Raw genomic sequence first — 16237 nt, 5'->3', positions numbered from 1 at the left:
TGCCCCTATGCATCAGTACTCCTGTATCCCTTGGGTAAATTCCTAGCAGTGCTATTGCTGGGTCATAGGGTAGGTCTATTTTTAATTTTCTGAGGAACGTCCAGACTGTTTTCCAGAGTGGTTGCACCAATTTGCATTCCCACCAACAGTGCAAGAGGGTTCCCGTTTCTCCACATCCTCTCCAGCATCTGTAGTCTCCTGATTTTGTTCATTTTGGCCACTCTGACTGGCATGAGGTGATACCTGAGTGTGGTTTTGATTTGTATTTCCCTGATGAGAAGCGACGTTGAGCATCTTTTCATGTGCCTGTTGGCCATCCAGATGTCTTCTTTAGAGAAGTGTCTATTCATGTTTTCTGCCCATTTCTTTACTGGGTTATTTGTTTTTCGGGTGTGGAGTTTGGTGAGCTCTTTATAGATTTTGGATACTAGCCCTTTGTCCGATATGTCATTGCAAATATCTTTTCCCATTCCGTTGGTTGCCTTTTAGTTTTGTTGGTTGTTGCCTTTGCTGTGCAGAAGCTTTTTATCTTCATAAGGTCCCAGTAATTCATTTTTGCTTTTAATTCCCTTGCCTTTGGGGATGTGTTAGGTAAGAGATTGCTACGGCTGAGGTCAGAGAGGTCTTTTCCTGCTTTCTCCTCTAGGGTTTTGATGGTTTCCTGTCTCACATTCAGGTCCTTTATCCATTTTGAATTTATTTTTGTGAATGGTGTGAGAAAGTGGTCTAGTTTCAACCTTCTGCATGTTGCTGTCCAGTTCTCCCAGCACCATTTGTTAAAGAGACTGTCTTTTTTCCATTGGATGTTCTTTCCTGCTTTGTCAAAGATGAGTTGGCCATACGTTTGTGGGTCTAGTTCTGGGGTTTCTATTCTATTCCATTGGTCTATGTGTCTGTTTTTGTGCCAATACCATGCTGTGTTGATGATGACAGCTTTGTAGTAGAGGCTAAAGTCTGGGATTGTGATGCCTCCTGCTTTGGTCTTCTTCAAAATTACTTTGGCTATTCGGGGCCTTTTGTGGTTCCATACGAGTTTTAGGATTGCTTGTTCTAGCTTCGAGAAGAATGCTGGTGCAATTTTGATTGGGATTGCATTGAATGTGTAGATAGCTTTGGGTAGTATTGACATTTTGACAATATTTATTCTTCCAATCCATGAGCACGGAATGTTTTTCCATTTCTTTATATCTTCTTCAATTTCCTTCATAAGCTTTCTGTAGTTTTTAGCATACAGATCTTTTACATCTTTGGTTAGATTTATTCCTAGGTATTTTATGCTTCTTGGTGCAGTTGTGAATGGGATCAGTTTCTTTATTTGTCTTTCTGTTCCTTCATTATTAGCGTATAAGAATGCAACTGATTTCTGTACATTGATTTTGTATCCTGCAACTTTGCTGAATTCATGTATCAGTTCTAGCAGACTTTCGGTGGAGTCTATTGGATTTTCCATGTATAATAGCATGTCATCTGCAAAAAGTGAAAGCTTGACTTCATCTTTGCCAATTTTGATGGCTTTGATTTCCTTTTGTTGTCTGATTGCTGATGTTAGAACTTCCAACACTATGTTAAACAACAGCGGTGAGAGTGTCCACGTGATTTTTTAGAAGATGTACATGTGATTGCAATATACATATGGATAAATATTTAAAATAATGTTTTATAGTGTTCTCTGCAGAGCTGTTACTCATATTTTATTAGTTTTATTATGAAGTGTTTTATAGATATATATTTTAAAGTTTTTATTTATTTATTTTGAGAGAGATAACGTGTGTGCATAGGCACACGGGGTAGGCGCAAAGAGAGAAGGAAAGAGAGAGAATCCCAAGTAGTTGGTGTGAAGCCCAGTGCGGGGTTCAAACTCATAAGCTGTGAGATCATAACCTGAGCTGAAATCAAGAGTCAGATGCTTACCTGACTGAGCCACCCAGGTGCACCCTAGTGTTTTAGCTTTTGATGTTATTATAAATGGTACCATTTAAAAACTTCTATTTTTTTTTTTTGCTGCTGCATAAAACCAATTGCTTTTTAATTTTCATCTCAAATCCAGTGATTTTACTATATTTACTTATTAATTCTAGTAATTTATCTTTATATTCTTTTGGATTTTCTACATGATAATAGCAGTTTTATTTCTTAGTTTTCATTGCTTATATCTTTTATTTCCTTTTCTTTCTTGTTGCATTGACTATGACTTCCAATAAAGAGCAGTGATGTTAGTGGCATCTTTATTTGGTTTCCATTCTCAAGAAGAAAGTTTTCATTCTTTCACAATTAAATATGATGATTGCTGTAGATGTTTATTTTTTATTTATTTTTGTAGTAAAATGTGCATACAGGAAGTATGCATAGCACATTTGTACAACTCAATTCTTATAAACTTATGAACTTTATTTTTGTAGTAAAATGTGCATACAGGAAGTATGCATATCACATTTGTACAACTCAATTAATTCTTATAAACTTATGAACACATTTGTATCATAAGCACTCAGATCAAGAAATCAGCCCCTGAAATTCTTCCCTTAATTATTTGCATTTACTAGCTCCAAAGGATTACCACTCTCCTGATTTCTAAATCCCATTACTTTTTTTAAGTAGAACCTCTTTAATCAGTCTAAGACAGTTCCATTTTCTTACTAGTTTGCTAGTTTTTTTTAAATAATGAATTGGTGTTGAATTATAGAAAGCATTTCCTGCATCTGTTGAGATGATCATATAATTTTTCTTTCTTATGCTGTTCCTGTAGTAAATTATGTTGCATTACTAGAATAGACGAAACTTGATGATCCCTTTCATATATTGTAGGATTTGATTTCCTGCTACTCCATTTAAGAGTTTTACACTCATATTCATGAGTAGGATTTGCCTTTTGTTTTGCTTTCTTGTGATATCCTTGTGCAGTTTTGGTACTAAATGTTATCCTGGCATCCAAAACCACATTTGGCCTTGTTTCCTATTTTTTCCATTCTGTGAAAGAGTAAGTGTACTATTGGTGTTATTTCTTCCTTAAGAATTTGGCAGAATTAAGAGATTCACATAAAAAGTTGTCTCTAGGATGGGTTAGAATGGGGAGAAAATGGAGATAGGGACTTCTGTTGGTTTTTGTTATAATTCTGATGTAAGGTGATGATGGCTTTGACTGGGTTGGTGGCATGGGAAGAGAAAGGACAAATAATAGCAATGTCAACATTCTGATTCATATAGCATTTTATAACTCATACATTGCTTTTATTTGATCTTTATAGTGACAGTGAGTAGAAGATTTAAAGAAAGGATGAGTTGAAGAGAACTGTAAGGTTTGGCTTTTAAGTTATTGAGAGATTACAGGTGTCACTGACTTCTGTGGGGATGTCAGCTTCTTTCTTTTTTTCCTCTTGTTTAAGAAGGATTACTGAAAATGTGTATTTATTATCTTCTTCCTTGAACCACATTTGAAGGAAAGAAGAAATATAAAAACAAAAATAACTCAGTGATGATGCTGGAAATCAAGAAGAATGGTCTAAGGAGACCATAATTTCCTTATTTGTAAAATGATAGGCTTAGATTAGGTGATTACTATATTTTTCAGATTTCTAAACTTCTGTTAATTATACAAGCTGATTTACAAATTCACATCTTCTTATGGTAATTTATTTCATAGAAGAGACCTGGGAGACTAAATACTAGTATCATACCTTTAACTATTTTTTAAACATTACTCTTAACACAGTACTACACTTTTGGGAAAAGGCAATGGAATAAGGAGCAATGGTGTTGAAAATGCTCAGAAAAAAATCAACTTTTAAGCCAGAATATGAGCCACATAATTTACCTTACTGCTTGGGGCAGCAAATAAACAAATCAATGCAGTTAATCTTAATACAGTAAATCTTGGCTCAAATGTGAAGAAAATTGAGTAGTGGGGGACTGTGGCAGGGAATAAAGTGAATTCTGATAAAAATAAGGAAGAATAAGTAAGGAAAAAATGCTCCTCTTAAGTTTTATATTTCAATAAACATATGCTTGGTACTTTTCTAATAGATTCATGAAAACTATTATAGTAAAAAGTATTATAGTACAGGTTATTTTTATTTCAAATATTTGTATTTTTCATTTGGGAAGACAAGGCACAAAGGCAAATGGCTTCAAGGGTTCTTAGGTTGCCAGCAGGAGAAAGCAACTCTAGCTAAGGAAGCAGGAAAGGAATTTATTGGGAAGTTACTGGGCAGTTTACAGAATTAAAAAAGGGCCGAAAATCAGGCTCAGGGCAGCATTAGGTGTTTAAACAGCAGGATTTTCTCTTCTTCTCAGAGCTCCAGTTCTGGGACTTGATCTTTTCATTCTTAAGCCACTCTACTTTAGATCTAAATTTTGGAAGCCATCTCCCTGGCAGAGCTTGGTTATTCGACATCCCTGTTGAAGTGAAAAGAACAGCATATTGATTCATAGTCCCTTAAAGAAAATATACAATAGAGAAGGGAGAGTTCTCTGAAATGTAATGGAGTGCTGTTACCAAAAGAAGGAATAAATGAATTTTAGGCAACCAGATCCCCACAAATGTTTACTATGTAGTCCAAATTGAGGCATAGTTCTAAGTAAAAGAACTCCTAATTTAGATGGAATAAAGCCCTCTCCCCACCATCACCAAAACAAACAAACAAACAAACAAACCAATGAAAACCTTTCTTTTTTGGAGGATTTCTAAGCTACTTTCTGCTTGCCTACTTTTCCAGCTTCTATTTAAAAATTTTTTTTTAAGTTTATTTATTTATTTTGAGAGACAGAGAGAGAGAGAGCAAGGAAGCATGTGCAAGCAGGAGGAGAGGCAGAGAGAGAGGAGAGAGAGAATTCCAAGCACTCTCACTGTGAGTGTAGGACCTGAGGTGGGGCTTGATCTTATGAACCAGGTGATCATGACCTGAACCGAAATCAAGAATCAGATGCTTAACTGACTGAGCCACCCACGTTCCCTTCTCAGCTTCTATTGAGTAAGTAGATGGCTTTATAAGTTTGCTTTATGTCAAGCCCTTTCCCCCTGCTTCTTACTTTTCTTCAGAGGTATGGTCATATGTAAACAGATTGCCAAAACCTGTGACTTGCCGCTTTCACTTGGCTGCTAAGCATTTATAGCTGCTAGGATTCCTCAACTACTCTTTTCCACACTGTCCAGGATGTCTTGGCACTGACTGTTCTGGAACTAAGACCAAGAGTGCTGGACTTCCTCAAACACTGTATATATAACTCATTTTCCCCCTGAGGTCATTTTTCATATACAGACTTGGATAAAGGTCAGTTAGGAGTCCAGGAGGGCAATCCATAAAGGATGCTGGGGGTAGAATAGAAACATGGCACTAGATAGCACAGTTTGCTGTAATGTGAAAAATCTAAATTTGTCCCCTTTCCCACTGAAGTAGATAGTATCTTGGAGTGGAAAAATTATTACAATTGGACAGTACCCTTCCACTATGTGAAGTAAGTTTTGAATTTTATTTAAAGAATACAGGTTTGAAAGGGAAATCAATTATTTACCTGTGTAAGACACTCATATACCTATTTGGCTCAGTTTCTCACACTAACTACTCATTAACACAGATGCACCTTGTCTTAAATTGGGGGCACAGTGTGGTGGTGTGGGAGAGTGGAAAGATCACTAGGCAAAGTGTCAAAAGGCAGAGGCTGTGGGCTTAGCCTTAGTTATCTCTACAAATTCCAAAATTGGAGAAGAGGAGTAGAGGAAAGCTGTAGTTGCTCTCTATAGTTGCTCAGGACCTAGGCAGGTTAGAGCCAACTTCTTAGTGTCTTGAGTGCAGTCTTCTGCTTTGGGAAGTAATGATGATATCTAAGGATGGAGACTTTCCTATTTGCAGGACACTGTCTCAGGCTTTTAAAATATATCATCTAAATCACCTGGCAAGTCTCCAAGGGAGATGTTGTTACTCTCGTTTCATTTCACAGGGCAGGAAGCTGTCTACAACTGAAGAACTTGTCACATGGCCAGTAATTGCAAAATCTAAATTTAAACCCCAGTCCTATCTAACTCCAAAGCCCATGCTCCTTCTTTCTTTAAGAATTTTATAATCTGTATAAGATCTGTTATTCATCTTTGTATCCAGTGTCTAATTCAGTATCTATCACAGAGTAAGCTAGGAGCGAAGATAAGTGAATGTGAGCAAAGGCACAAGGTATCCGTGCTCAGGTATATTCTACTTAATAATATATAGGCCAGTGTTTTGAACAAGGAGTATGTGAAGGAGAGTTGTGATGTTATTTTGAAAGTTAGATTGAGGTGGGATCATGAAATCCTTTGATGATTAGGTCAAAGGATTTAAAATATTTTCAACAGTCATTGTGAAACCCCTGGAGATTTTTTTTCATAGGAAAAACGTCAAGGGGTAGCACTGTGTTTTCCAGTGTCAGGAAAAATGAGTTGGATTTTGGGGATGTTGAGATAGAGGTTCTAAGGAGGTCATTGGCAGGGCCTAGAAATACATGATTCGCTTTGGAGAGAGGTCAAGGATTGACAAAGAAATTTGAGAGGCACCCACAGAGAAAACCAGAAAAAGAAAAAAAATCACTAACCAGTCTATATATGAATGAGTGAATAAATGGCACAGCCCACAAGAAATACGGTGTTAAGTGTTAGTTCCTAACAAGGTTTGCATCTCCATTCCTTGTGACATCTGGGTGTAGGGATAGAGAATTCTGTACCATACTGTTCTTTCCATCTGGTCTAGGAATACTGGGTGAGCTCTCTGGAGACATCTGCTAAGTTTTTCTTTCTCATGTTGGCTTCTCTACCTTTACATTTTCTGTCTTTCATTCCCTTTCTCCCCTACTGGATTCTATTTTCTCACACTTATTGCTGCAGTAAAAATGTTTGGTGGCATAGTGTGAGGGAAAAATAGAATGGACTATATAGCACTTGGATATTGAGTGGGAAGATGAAAGCAGAAAATATGAGATTAATTTGTTATTCTGTATTAAAATCCTACTATTTCCCTAAACTTGAATGGTACTGTGTATCTTTGATAACTGAATAGCATTCATAGTATTTAGCTGCATTAAGCAAAGTCATATGAACAAGCTAGACTACTTAGCATTATAGAAAATTTGAGACAATTTTTAGGACCTATTTGCCTTGGCTGAATAATGGCACTCTTGTTCAGGTGACTGTTAGATAAAAAGAAAAATATTTTATAGCATATGAACTGGATTCTTTAGCTGTCTTAAGTCTACCTTTGTGCTCTTTCTTATTGTCGATATTATATAAATAACACGGATGTTCTGCTTTAAATGTACCTTAGAAAATAGTTCGGTGCCAGGTTTGACTATGGAGAGGCTGTCATGTTTTTCCACTCTGAAACTTACTCTGTGCTTTTTTTTTTTAATACCCTTTTACAAATACAGTCCTGAAATGCTTTGTTTCCTTTTTTATGCATAAGAGCATGCTCATTGGAAGCATATTGTGTGTGAAGATTGTCAGTTGTTCAAACTTGTGCACTGATGGTGAGCTGAAAATCTTTTTTAGCCTTCTTCTTTGTAAAAATGATTTTTACAACACCACTCCACAAATATTCAGTGTTAACAGTAAAATTACTTCTAGAGCTATTAAAAAGAAGAATAAGAAAAACCCTATGTTAAAAATGAATAGTGCATTTATTTTAATCTTTGGCTTCACTCCTCCACCAGCTTCCTATTTGGCTACTTAAAAGGGTGCAGTAAAATTCCCCAAAAGTGTTAATATTTATTTCTGGAACTGCTCCAGGAGCATGTCAAAAGAATTTTGAAAAGAACATTCACTTAGGTATAACAGCTTTGGAATACATAATAAGATATATTAGTATGCTTTTAAAAGGATCATGGGTAGAGCATGAAGGATATGAAAGTGTATGAACCCCTTTATTGTTGTTCATGATTAAACCAAAATTGTTTGCATGTGAACAGATTTAATTGTTTACAAAATCTACATAACACTATCAACAGAATGAGATGATGGGGGGGAGGCATAAGAGCTTTTAGCCTGATTATGATTCATAGATGTTCATCTAATAAATTGCTTTTCCTGAATCTGAAAGAAAAATAGCAATGAGAACAATTAGGTACTTATAGGCAACTAAAAATAATTCTATTGATTCCATATTTTTAATTATGAGTTAATCTGGGTTAGAAGAGTGACAAGACTTAGAAAATGAATAAGGTGTCCTTAGATTCTTTAGGAGGGTCCGTGACAGGGTAACTAGATATCTCTTTTTAAAGAAATTGCTCTTCTTAACAATTTGATTTATTATATAAAGGATTTTTTTAAACGTTGATTTTCTTAAGTGATTATATGAAACTAGGAAAGAGATCAACATAATCATTCTCTCTCTAAAAATTGTATTTGTTGTTATTTTACAGTTTATAACAATACATCTATTTTCAGTTTCTCTTACAGGTTTCACTCTACACTGGTCAGATATGAATGGGTTTTTGACAATATGTATGGTTGTGTTGTTTAGTGAATGTGCCTAACTATTGTGGTAGTCTTATTGCTCTACCAGTCCCATCACACATAGTTTTGAAGCCATTCTCCATGTGTCCTCCAGAGAACTCTTTCTTTCTAATACATAAATTTGATCATATCAGTAGACTATTTAAGATTCTTGACTTTCATGACCCCAGCCTTCTCACAGAGTCTTCCCTATGTACGTATGTCAGCAACCTTACACCTCCCTCTACTCTACCTGGAAAATAGCTTTGTTTTGTTTTGTTTTGTTTTTGTCTTTAGGACAAAAAACACTTAAGCACTCATGTCCTTTTTTATGAAACCTTCTCCGGACTTTTGACAGGCCGATTGGTCCTATGTTTTTTGTCTTTTGTATTTTCAACTGTATACAAAATAGAATTTTATCATAACACCTATGACACTTTTTTGGTGTCCATGTTTGTGTTCCTCTTCTAAACTCCAAAGAGGAAATCCCAATAAATATTAACCTTGGGGATTCAGGAACAAGAAATCATAATTCCTAGAAATTCTTGGGAATTCTTAAATCATAAGCTGTTCTTAAAATATTTCTAGCAGTCTTTATATCCTGTATTCATTATTATGAATATCTAAAATTTTGTATACTGTATGAAAAATGTTAAGTTTAGTAGTATCAATAAAGAACTGCAGCCTCCAATGAATATTCAAACCCTAGAAAACACCAGTGAATAGTTAGTGGGTTTTTTCAAATAACATGACATTCAGACTTCCTACCTAGTAAAACTAAGAGACCACACAGAATCATGTGGCAAGTGGCTAATGTGAGGACTTACTTTGCTTCCAAAACTCATAGGATTTGTATAAATTATATTATGCATATAAACACGTTCTTATTTATTTTATTTTCAAGAGTGGTTCACTTTTAGCAGCAGACGGGGCCATGAACAGACACATAACTTGACGACAGCAACAAATAAGTCTGACCAATTAATTAAATCATGACCATCTTTCTTTTATGTTTGCCTTCCCTGGTTCTTAGCAATGTTGACCTGAACCCTCTACTCCTTGTGTTGTGTCAGCACTTCCTACTCTTGCTGCTAGCTTGATGTGTGTATATTCCTTTAACCAGTGATGTCTCCATGTTGTTAAGCTTTAATTCTCACAGCAGATTGTAATACTTTTCCTAGTTCTGATTTTCTCTATTTCTTGACTCATTTTGGGGGGGGGATGGGGGATTTGGAATTCAGAAAAATAATAAATTTTCTGAAAAATGCTGGAAACTCATTCTTGTATGGAAACAATCTCCAATGCCTAGTATATCAGACATTCAGTAAAATATTTTGAGATATTTCTTAAGTGAATATTACTTTGTAGTCCAAAAGCATCTAACATAGTATCTGGTACATAGAGATACTTACAATATTTTAATGATTGTATCTGTAGTTCTTTTGTTTTTTTTTTTCAACGTTTTTTTTTATATTTATTTTTGGGACAGAGAGAGACAGAGCATGAACGGGGGAGGGGCAGAGAGAGAGGGAGACACAGAATCAGAAACAGGCTCCAGGCTCTGAGCCATCAGCCCAGAGCCTGACGCGGGGCTCGAACTCACGGACCGCGAGATCGTGACCTGGGTGAAGTCGGACGCTTAACCGACTGCGCCACCCAGGCGGCCCTGTATCTGTAGTTCTTTTGAATCAGGGTCATGATAAAGTCGGGCATCAGAGTTTAGATTTGGTAACTGCCACCAGAAATGCCAGGTTATCTTTTATTATTTAGGTGTCTTGGGAGTCGATAATCCTTTATTTACCTAAAATCAAAGAGAAAACTCATAAGATGTTTAAAAGTCACCAAAAACTTTGTGTAATGTGCTTTTGTAGAACTCTCTTTTATAGAGTTTGTTTCGATGGCCATTAATTATTTGATTATTTGCTTGATGTTTGAATTTTTAAAAATTTTTTAAGGTTCTTATTTTGAGGGAGACAGTGAAAATGTGAGGAGGGGAGGGACAGAGAGAGAGGGATTCCCAAGCAGGCTCCACACTGCCAATGCAGAGCCCAGTGTGGGGCTTGAACCCACAAAACTGTGAGATCATGACCTGAGCTGAAACTGAGAGACGCTTAACCGACTGAGCCACCCAGGTGCCCCTCTTGATGTTTGACTTCTTGATTGAGCTACCTGAGGGCAGGGATTATTTCTTTTGTATTCACAGGTGTGATCTTAGAAGGTACTGGTTAACCACAGTATATGCATGGAATAGGCAGCTTATTTAGTATTTATTGTATGCATAAGTGAATGAAGAAGATGGCATTGTGAATGAAGAATAATACCCCAGGATGTGAGCCTCTTTTACTGAGATCCCTGAGAGATTCTGAAGAACACAGTTTGAAAACCACTACTATATTCCTTGATACAGGCTGAATAAATATGTCACATGGTCTTGCAAAAGATTTTCTCTATGAAGGACTGGTAGTGAAATGTTACTATCCTAACTGTATACCTTTTACCCTGTCTGTTTTAGTAACATTTTTTGTTATAAGAGATAGTGCATTATTAATATTGTCATTGATCCTATTATTTACTTCCTTGTGACCTCTTTAGAAAGAGCGTTTCACCCCTTTCAACTTACTGAATAGTTTTGCTTAAGTATTGATCCAAGGATATCATGATACAATGTTCTTCTAAATTCTGAAGGTTAAAAAAATTCCTTATTTAGATTTTTAGTATCTCCTCCTTGTTTAGTGTAACTAGTTTTGTGGGATGGAATAGTAGATATATTAATACTTAGGACGTTTTACTTATGTCCTGATTTCATCGTGGTATCAAATGGGGGTAGGGTGAAGGCAGAAAACTTAATTTGGAAAAGTTGAACTAGAGGGGGTTAAATGCCAGAAAAGGGCATCTAATCTTCTGAATAGATATTTTAGATAAGAATTCCCTGAACATGTTATTGTTGAGACTTTCCTCAACTTGTTTTCTCTGTTTCTAACACTGAAGACCAAGCCAACATACTAGTTTTCTGTATTCTGATGATTCCTGGGGTATCAGATGATCAAGATAAAAAAATCCAGTTTAGTTCCATACGGGACTAGTTTCTGGAGCTGGAAAATGTAGAGGTGGAAAGCAGCTACTCAGTCAGAATATGTAGTTGTTGTCATGGAAAACTAAAATTTATACTTAGAGTGAAAATGTAGATGTTTCATTAGTACAGATTTTTATGGAAAGTCAAACAAAAAAGAACTAGAACAGAAGAGCATATTATCAGATCTTTTGTACTGTTTAATTTTGATTGGATTTTTATCAGGTGTTTTTTTATTTCTTTTAGTTGTGGGAAACTTGATCTAGTATTTATATTTGTGGCTGATTTAGAGTATATTGAGCTAGCTAAGAAGAATTTTCCCCATATGTATTTGTCAAAAGCAAATAAAGCTATCAGTTTTGAACTTGACAACACAATCTTCACTGAAAAAGAGCAATCAAACACATTTAATCTATTCATACAAACTGAATTCTATCCCTTGAGTCACTTAACATAATTAGGATATTTCTGCTTAGGATTGTAAAATGCTTCCACTATTTTGTAAGGATTTAAAAAGGAAGACAAAGGAGTGGCTCAGTCAGTGAAGCGTCTGACTCCTGGTTTTGGCTCAGGTCATGATCTCAGGGTTTTGTGAGTTCAAGCCTGGTGCAGGGCTCTGTGCTGGCAGCACAAAAATACCTATTTATAAAAACCTAGAATTATTGATGTCTTTTGTGTATTGAAAATTTGAGTTAGATGATAGGGAATTTGGTTTACTTTGAAGTTATACATTTAAAATAAATGCTATAGCATGAAGATGGGACTTTCAAGTTACTAGGGGACTTAAGATAAATTTTAGAGAAAAGAAAGAGTTTATAAAAATAATTCCAAGATAAATGGTATTTTTTAATCTATATTTTTATATTGAGAGGAGGGAGTAGAAAAGAAAACCCCTATACTAGGCCCTACTAAGTGGCAGCTTCTTGTTCCATAGGATTAAGCAGTCTACATATTTAATGCAATCCCTATCAAAACCCCAACAGCATTTTTCACAGAACTAGAACAAACAATCCTAAAGTGGATATGGAGCCACAAAAGACCCCGAAAAGCCAAAGCAATCTTGAAAAATAAAAGCAAAGCTGGAGAAATCACAATCCCAGATTTTAAGATATACTACAAAGCTGTAGTGATCAAAGCAGTATGGTACTGGCACAAAAATAGACATATAGATCAGTAGAACAGAATAGAAAATCCTAAAATCATGATTAGATGGTCAGTTAATCTTCAACAAGACAAAAATATGCAGTGGGAAAAAGTCTCTTCAACAAATTGTGCTGGGAAAACTGGACAGCTACATGCAAACTAATGAAACTGGATGACTTTCTATCACTTTCTTACACCATACAGAAAAATAAACTCAAAATGAATTCAAGACCTAAATGTGAGACATGAAACAATAAAAATTCTAGAAGAGAGCACAGGCAGTAATTTTTCTGACATTGGCCATAGCAACATATTTCTAGATATGTCTCTTGAGGCAAGGGAAACAAAAGCAAAAATAAACTATTGGGACTACATCAAAGTAAAAAGCTTCTACAGCAAAGGAAACAATCAACAGAATTAAAACTGGGAAAAAATTTGAAACTGACATATCCAATAAAGGCTTATTTGCTCAAATATTTAAAGCACTGATACAGCTTAACACCCCCCCCAAATAATCTAATTAAAAATGGGCAGAAAACACAAACAGAAATTTCTCCAGAGAAATGGCCATTGAAATGGCCAACAGACACATGAAAAGATGCTCAGCATCACTCATCATCAGGAAAATGCAGATCAAAACTACAATGTCATATCACCTCACATCTGTCAAAATGGCTAACATGAACAACACAAGAAACAACAAGTGTTGGTGAGGATGTAGAGAAAAAGTGACCTTTATGTACTGTTGTTGATGGGAATGCAAACTGGTGCAGCCACTGTGGAAAACAGTGTGGAGGTTCCTAAAAAAATTAAAAATAGAAATATATGATCCAGTGATGCCACTACTGGTTATTTACCCAAAGAATATGAAAACACTAATTTGAAAAGATATATACACCGCTGTGTTTATTGCAGCATTACTTATAATAGCCAAATGATTAAAGCAGCTCAAATGACCATGGGTAGATGAATGGATAAATGCTACAAAAGATATCAACCATATATCATATAACCTTACTGAATCTGTAAGAAACTGTACTTGCAATGAAACCAGTGAACCTAAATCACTGTTGATAATATGGGTGTCACTTATAACACAATTATTAAGAAATGTTTCTGAAATGACATAAAGAGGAAATAATACTGTAGCATTAAAGTTCTACATTATTTGATCAAGACTTTGGGGTCAAAGTAAGAAGAGAAAAATGCAAATTATGCTTTGTTAAGGATGAATATAGTTTTAACCTAATTCTTGACATCAATAAGAAATACAGGTTTAATGTATTTGTAAAAACAAAAGGACTAATAATAGAAATAAAATGTTAAGGAAAAGTTTTGAGAAAGGAATAAAGAAATGAAAAAAGCTTGATTACAAAAACTAAAGAAAGAGTACAAAGAACAGGAGAGGATAATAATGACTGTGTAAAATTCAGTCACAGGAATAATACCAAATGTGAACACATTAAAAGACAAAGCTTTTCATATTGTAGACCAAAAAAAGCCAACTGCAGTTATGACTGTTTTTAAGAGATGTGGCCAAGATAAAATGACAGAAATAGAAGGAAAAAAATGGATAGTCAACACTATACCAGTTAAATGAAAAGAAAGAGAATGCTTAGGTAGCAATATTAATAGCTAACAAAATTCAAGATGAAGAGCATTATATAACATTAAACTGTAATTTTTTGGTAATAAAATATGTAATACATAAAGATGATACATCATTCTTTTGCTTAACTGAAAAACGTAACAAAACTTATGAAGCAAATTTAGAAATACAAAGAAAATTTGGTAACAGTTCAATCACAGACTTTCTCTTCCTGTTCTCCACCATGGTGCAGGGTCAAGATGAAAAGGATAACCCCTTGCAGGAACTTTGCATCTGCAAACTTTGCCTCAACATCTGTGTGGGGGAGAGTAGAGAGAGACTGATCCTGGTGGCTAAGGTGCTGGAGCTGTTTACAAGACAGACCGCTGTGTTTTCCAAACCTAGATGCACTATTAGGTCCCTTGGCATCAGGAGAAATGAAAAGATTGCCATCCTTCATAGTCTGTGGGGCTAAGGCAGAAGAAATCCTGGAGAAAGGTCTAAGGGTGAGGGAGTTGGCATTAAGAAAAAGTAACTTCTTCGGTATTGGAAACTTTGGTTTTGGGATCCAGGAGCACATCTCTCTGGGGATCAACTATGACTCAAGAATTGGTATCTATGGCCTGGACTTCTTTGTGGTGCTGAGTATGCCAGGTTTCAGCATCACAGACTAGAAGCTCAGGACAGGCTGCATTGGGGCCAAACATAGAATCAGCAAAGAGGAGGCCGTGCACTGGTTCCAGCAGAAGTATGATGGGATGATGGGATCATCCTTCTTGGCAAATAAATTACTATTTCTATCTAAAACGTCAGTAAAAACTTTTCAGTGAAACGTGGAAAAAAAAAGTTCAACCACAGTGATATACTGTGTATGGTAACATTTCTTAGATTGTGATGATGAAGTAGAAAAGCTAAGGGTATAGATGGTATGAATTATGCAATTAGTAGTTTTAAAAATACACATCTCACCTTTAAGAACAGAGAATATACTTTTTAGTGCTTATGTAACAGAAGAAAATTACATACTTGTTTTTAAAGAACATCTAAAGAAATTTGAAGTTGAATAATTATTCTCTCTGACTATAATGTGGTAAACTATAAACACATCATTAAGAGACAACAAATTTAAGCACTTATAAATTTAAAAGCAAGCACTAATTTTCAGGGTGAAAAGGAAATCAAAAGTGAATTTTATAAAGTATATATATAATAATTGAAATTAAAATATGACTTGTCAAAACCTAAGTGATGTGGACAAAACCTTACTCAGTAGAAAAGTGATAGCCTGTTATGCTTTTGCTTTCAAATAGGAAAGAATAAAATAAGCATTCAACTAAAGAGCTAGAAGAAAGAATACAACAATAATTGTATGATGAATTGTTATAGTTAAGAACAGAAGGTAATATGTTAGTACAAGTACATGAATAAATAACTCATCTGGTAGGTGTTTGATAAAAATCAAGTTAACTGGGGGGTGCCTGGGTGGCTTAGTCGGTTAAGTGCCCAACTTCAGCTCAGGTCATGATCTCACGGCTCATGAGGTTGAGCCCCACATCAGGCTCTGTGCTGACAGCTCAAAGCCTGGAGTCTGTTTCCGATTCTGTGTCTCCCTCTCTCTCTGCCCTTCTCCTGCTCATGCTCTGTCTCTCTCTCAAAAATAAATAAACATTAAAAAAATTTAAAAAATCAAGTTAACTGTATCTTTGAATATGATAATAAAATAGACCCACCTAGGCATATGAAAGAAAAAATAATACAGAACATTAGGAATGAAAATCGTGGTAGAATTGCAAATATAGAAGATAAAAAATATAGGGGCGCCTGGGTGGCTCAGTCGGTTGGGCGGCCGACTTCAGCTCAGGTCACGATCTCGCGGTCTGTGAGTTCGAGCCCCGCATTGGGCTCTGGGCTGATGGCTCGGAGCCTGGAGCCTGTTTCCGGTTCTGTGTCTCCCTCTCTCTCTGCCCCTCCCCCGTTCATGCTCTGT

At 35.7% G+C, this 16237-nt stretch overlaps 1 protein-coding gene and 1 pseudogene across 5 annotated transcripts in view; both read left to right on the top strand.

Annotated features, from left to right (window-relative positions):
* Window positions 1-16237, top strand: part of ANKS1B (ankyrin repeat and sterile alpha motif domain containing 1B) — a 1075523-nt gene that overhangs the window by 126170 nt on the left and 933116 nt on the right. The gene's annotated exons all lie outside the window — the stretch shown is intronic.
* Window positions 14495-15080, top strand: LOC124501202 (60S ribosomal protein L11-like; annotated as a pseudogene).

The sequence above is a fragment of the Lynx rufus genome, unplaced genomic scaffold (genome assembly GCF_022079265.1).
Source record: "Lynx rufus isolate CCGP_SWC_20201006 ecotype Redwood Valley unplaced genomic scaffold, mLynRuf1.p SCAF_7, whole genome shotgun sequence".
NCBI lineage: Eukaryota > Metazoa > Chordata > Mammalia > Carnivora > Felidae > Lynx > Lynx rufus.
Note: the sequence above shows the minus strand (reverse complement) of the source record. Positions and strands in the feature narration are given on the sequence as shown.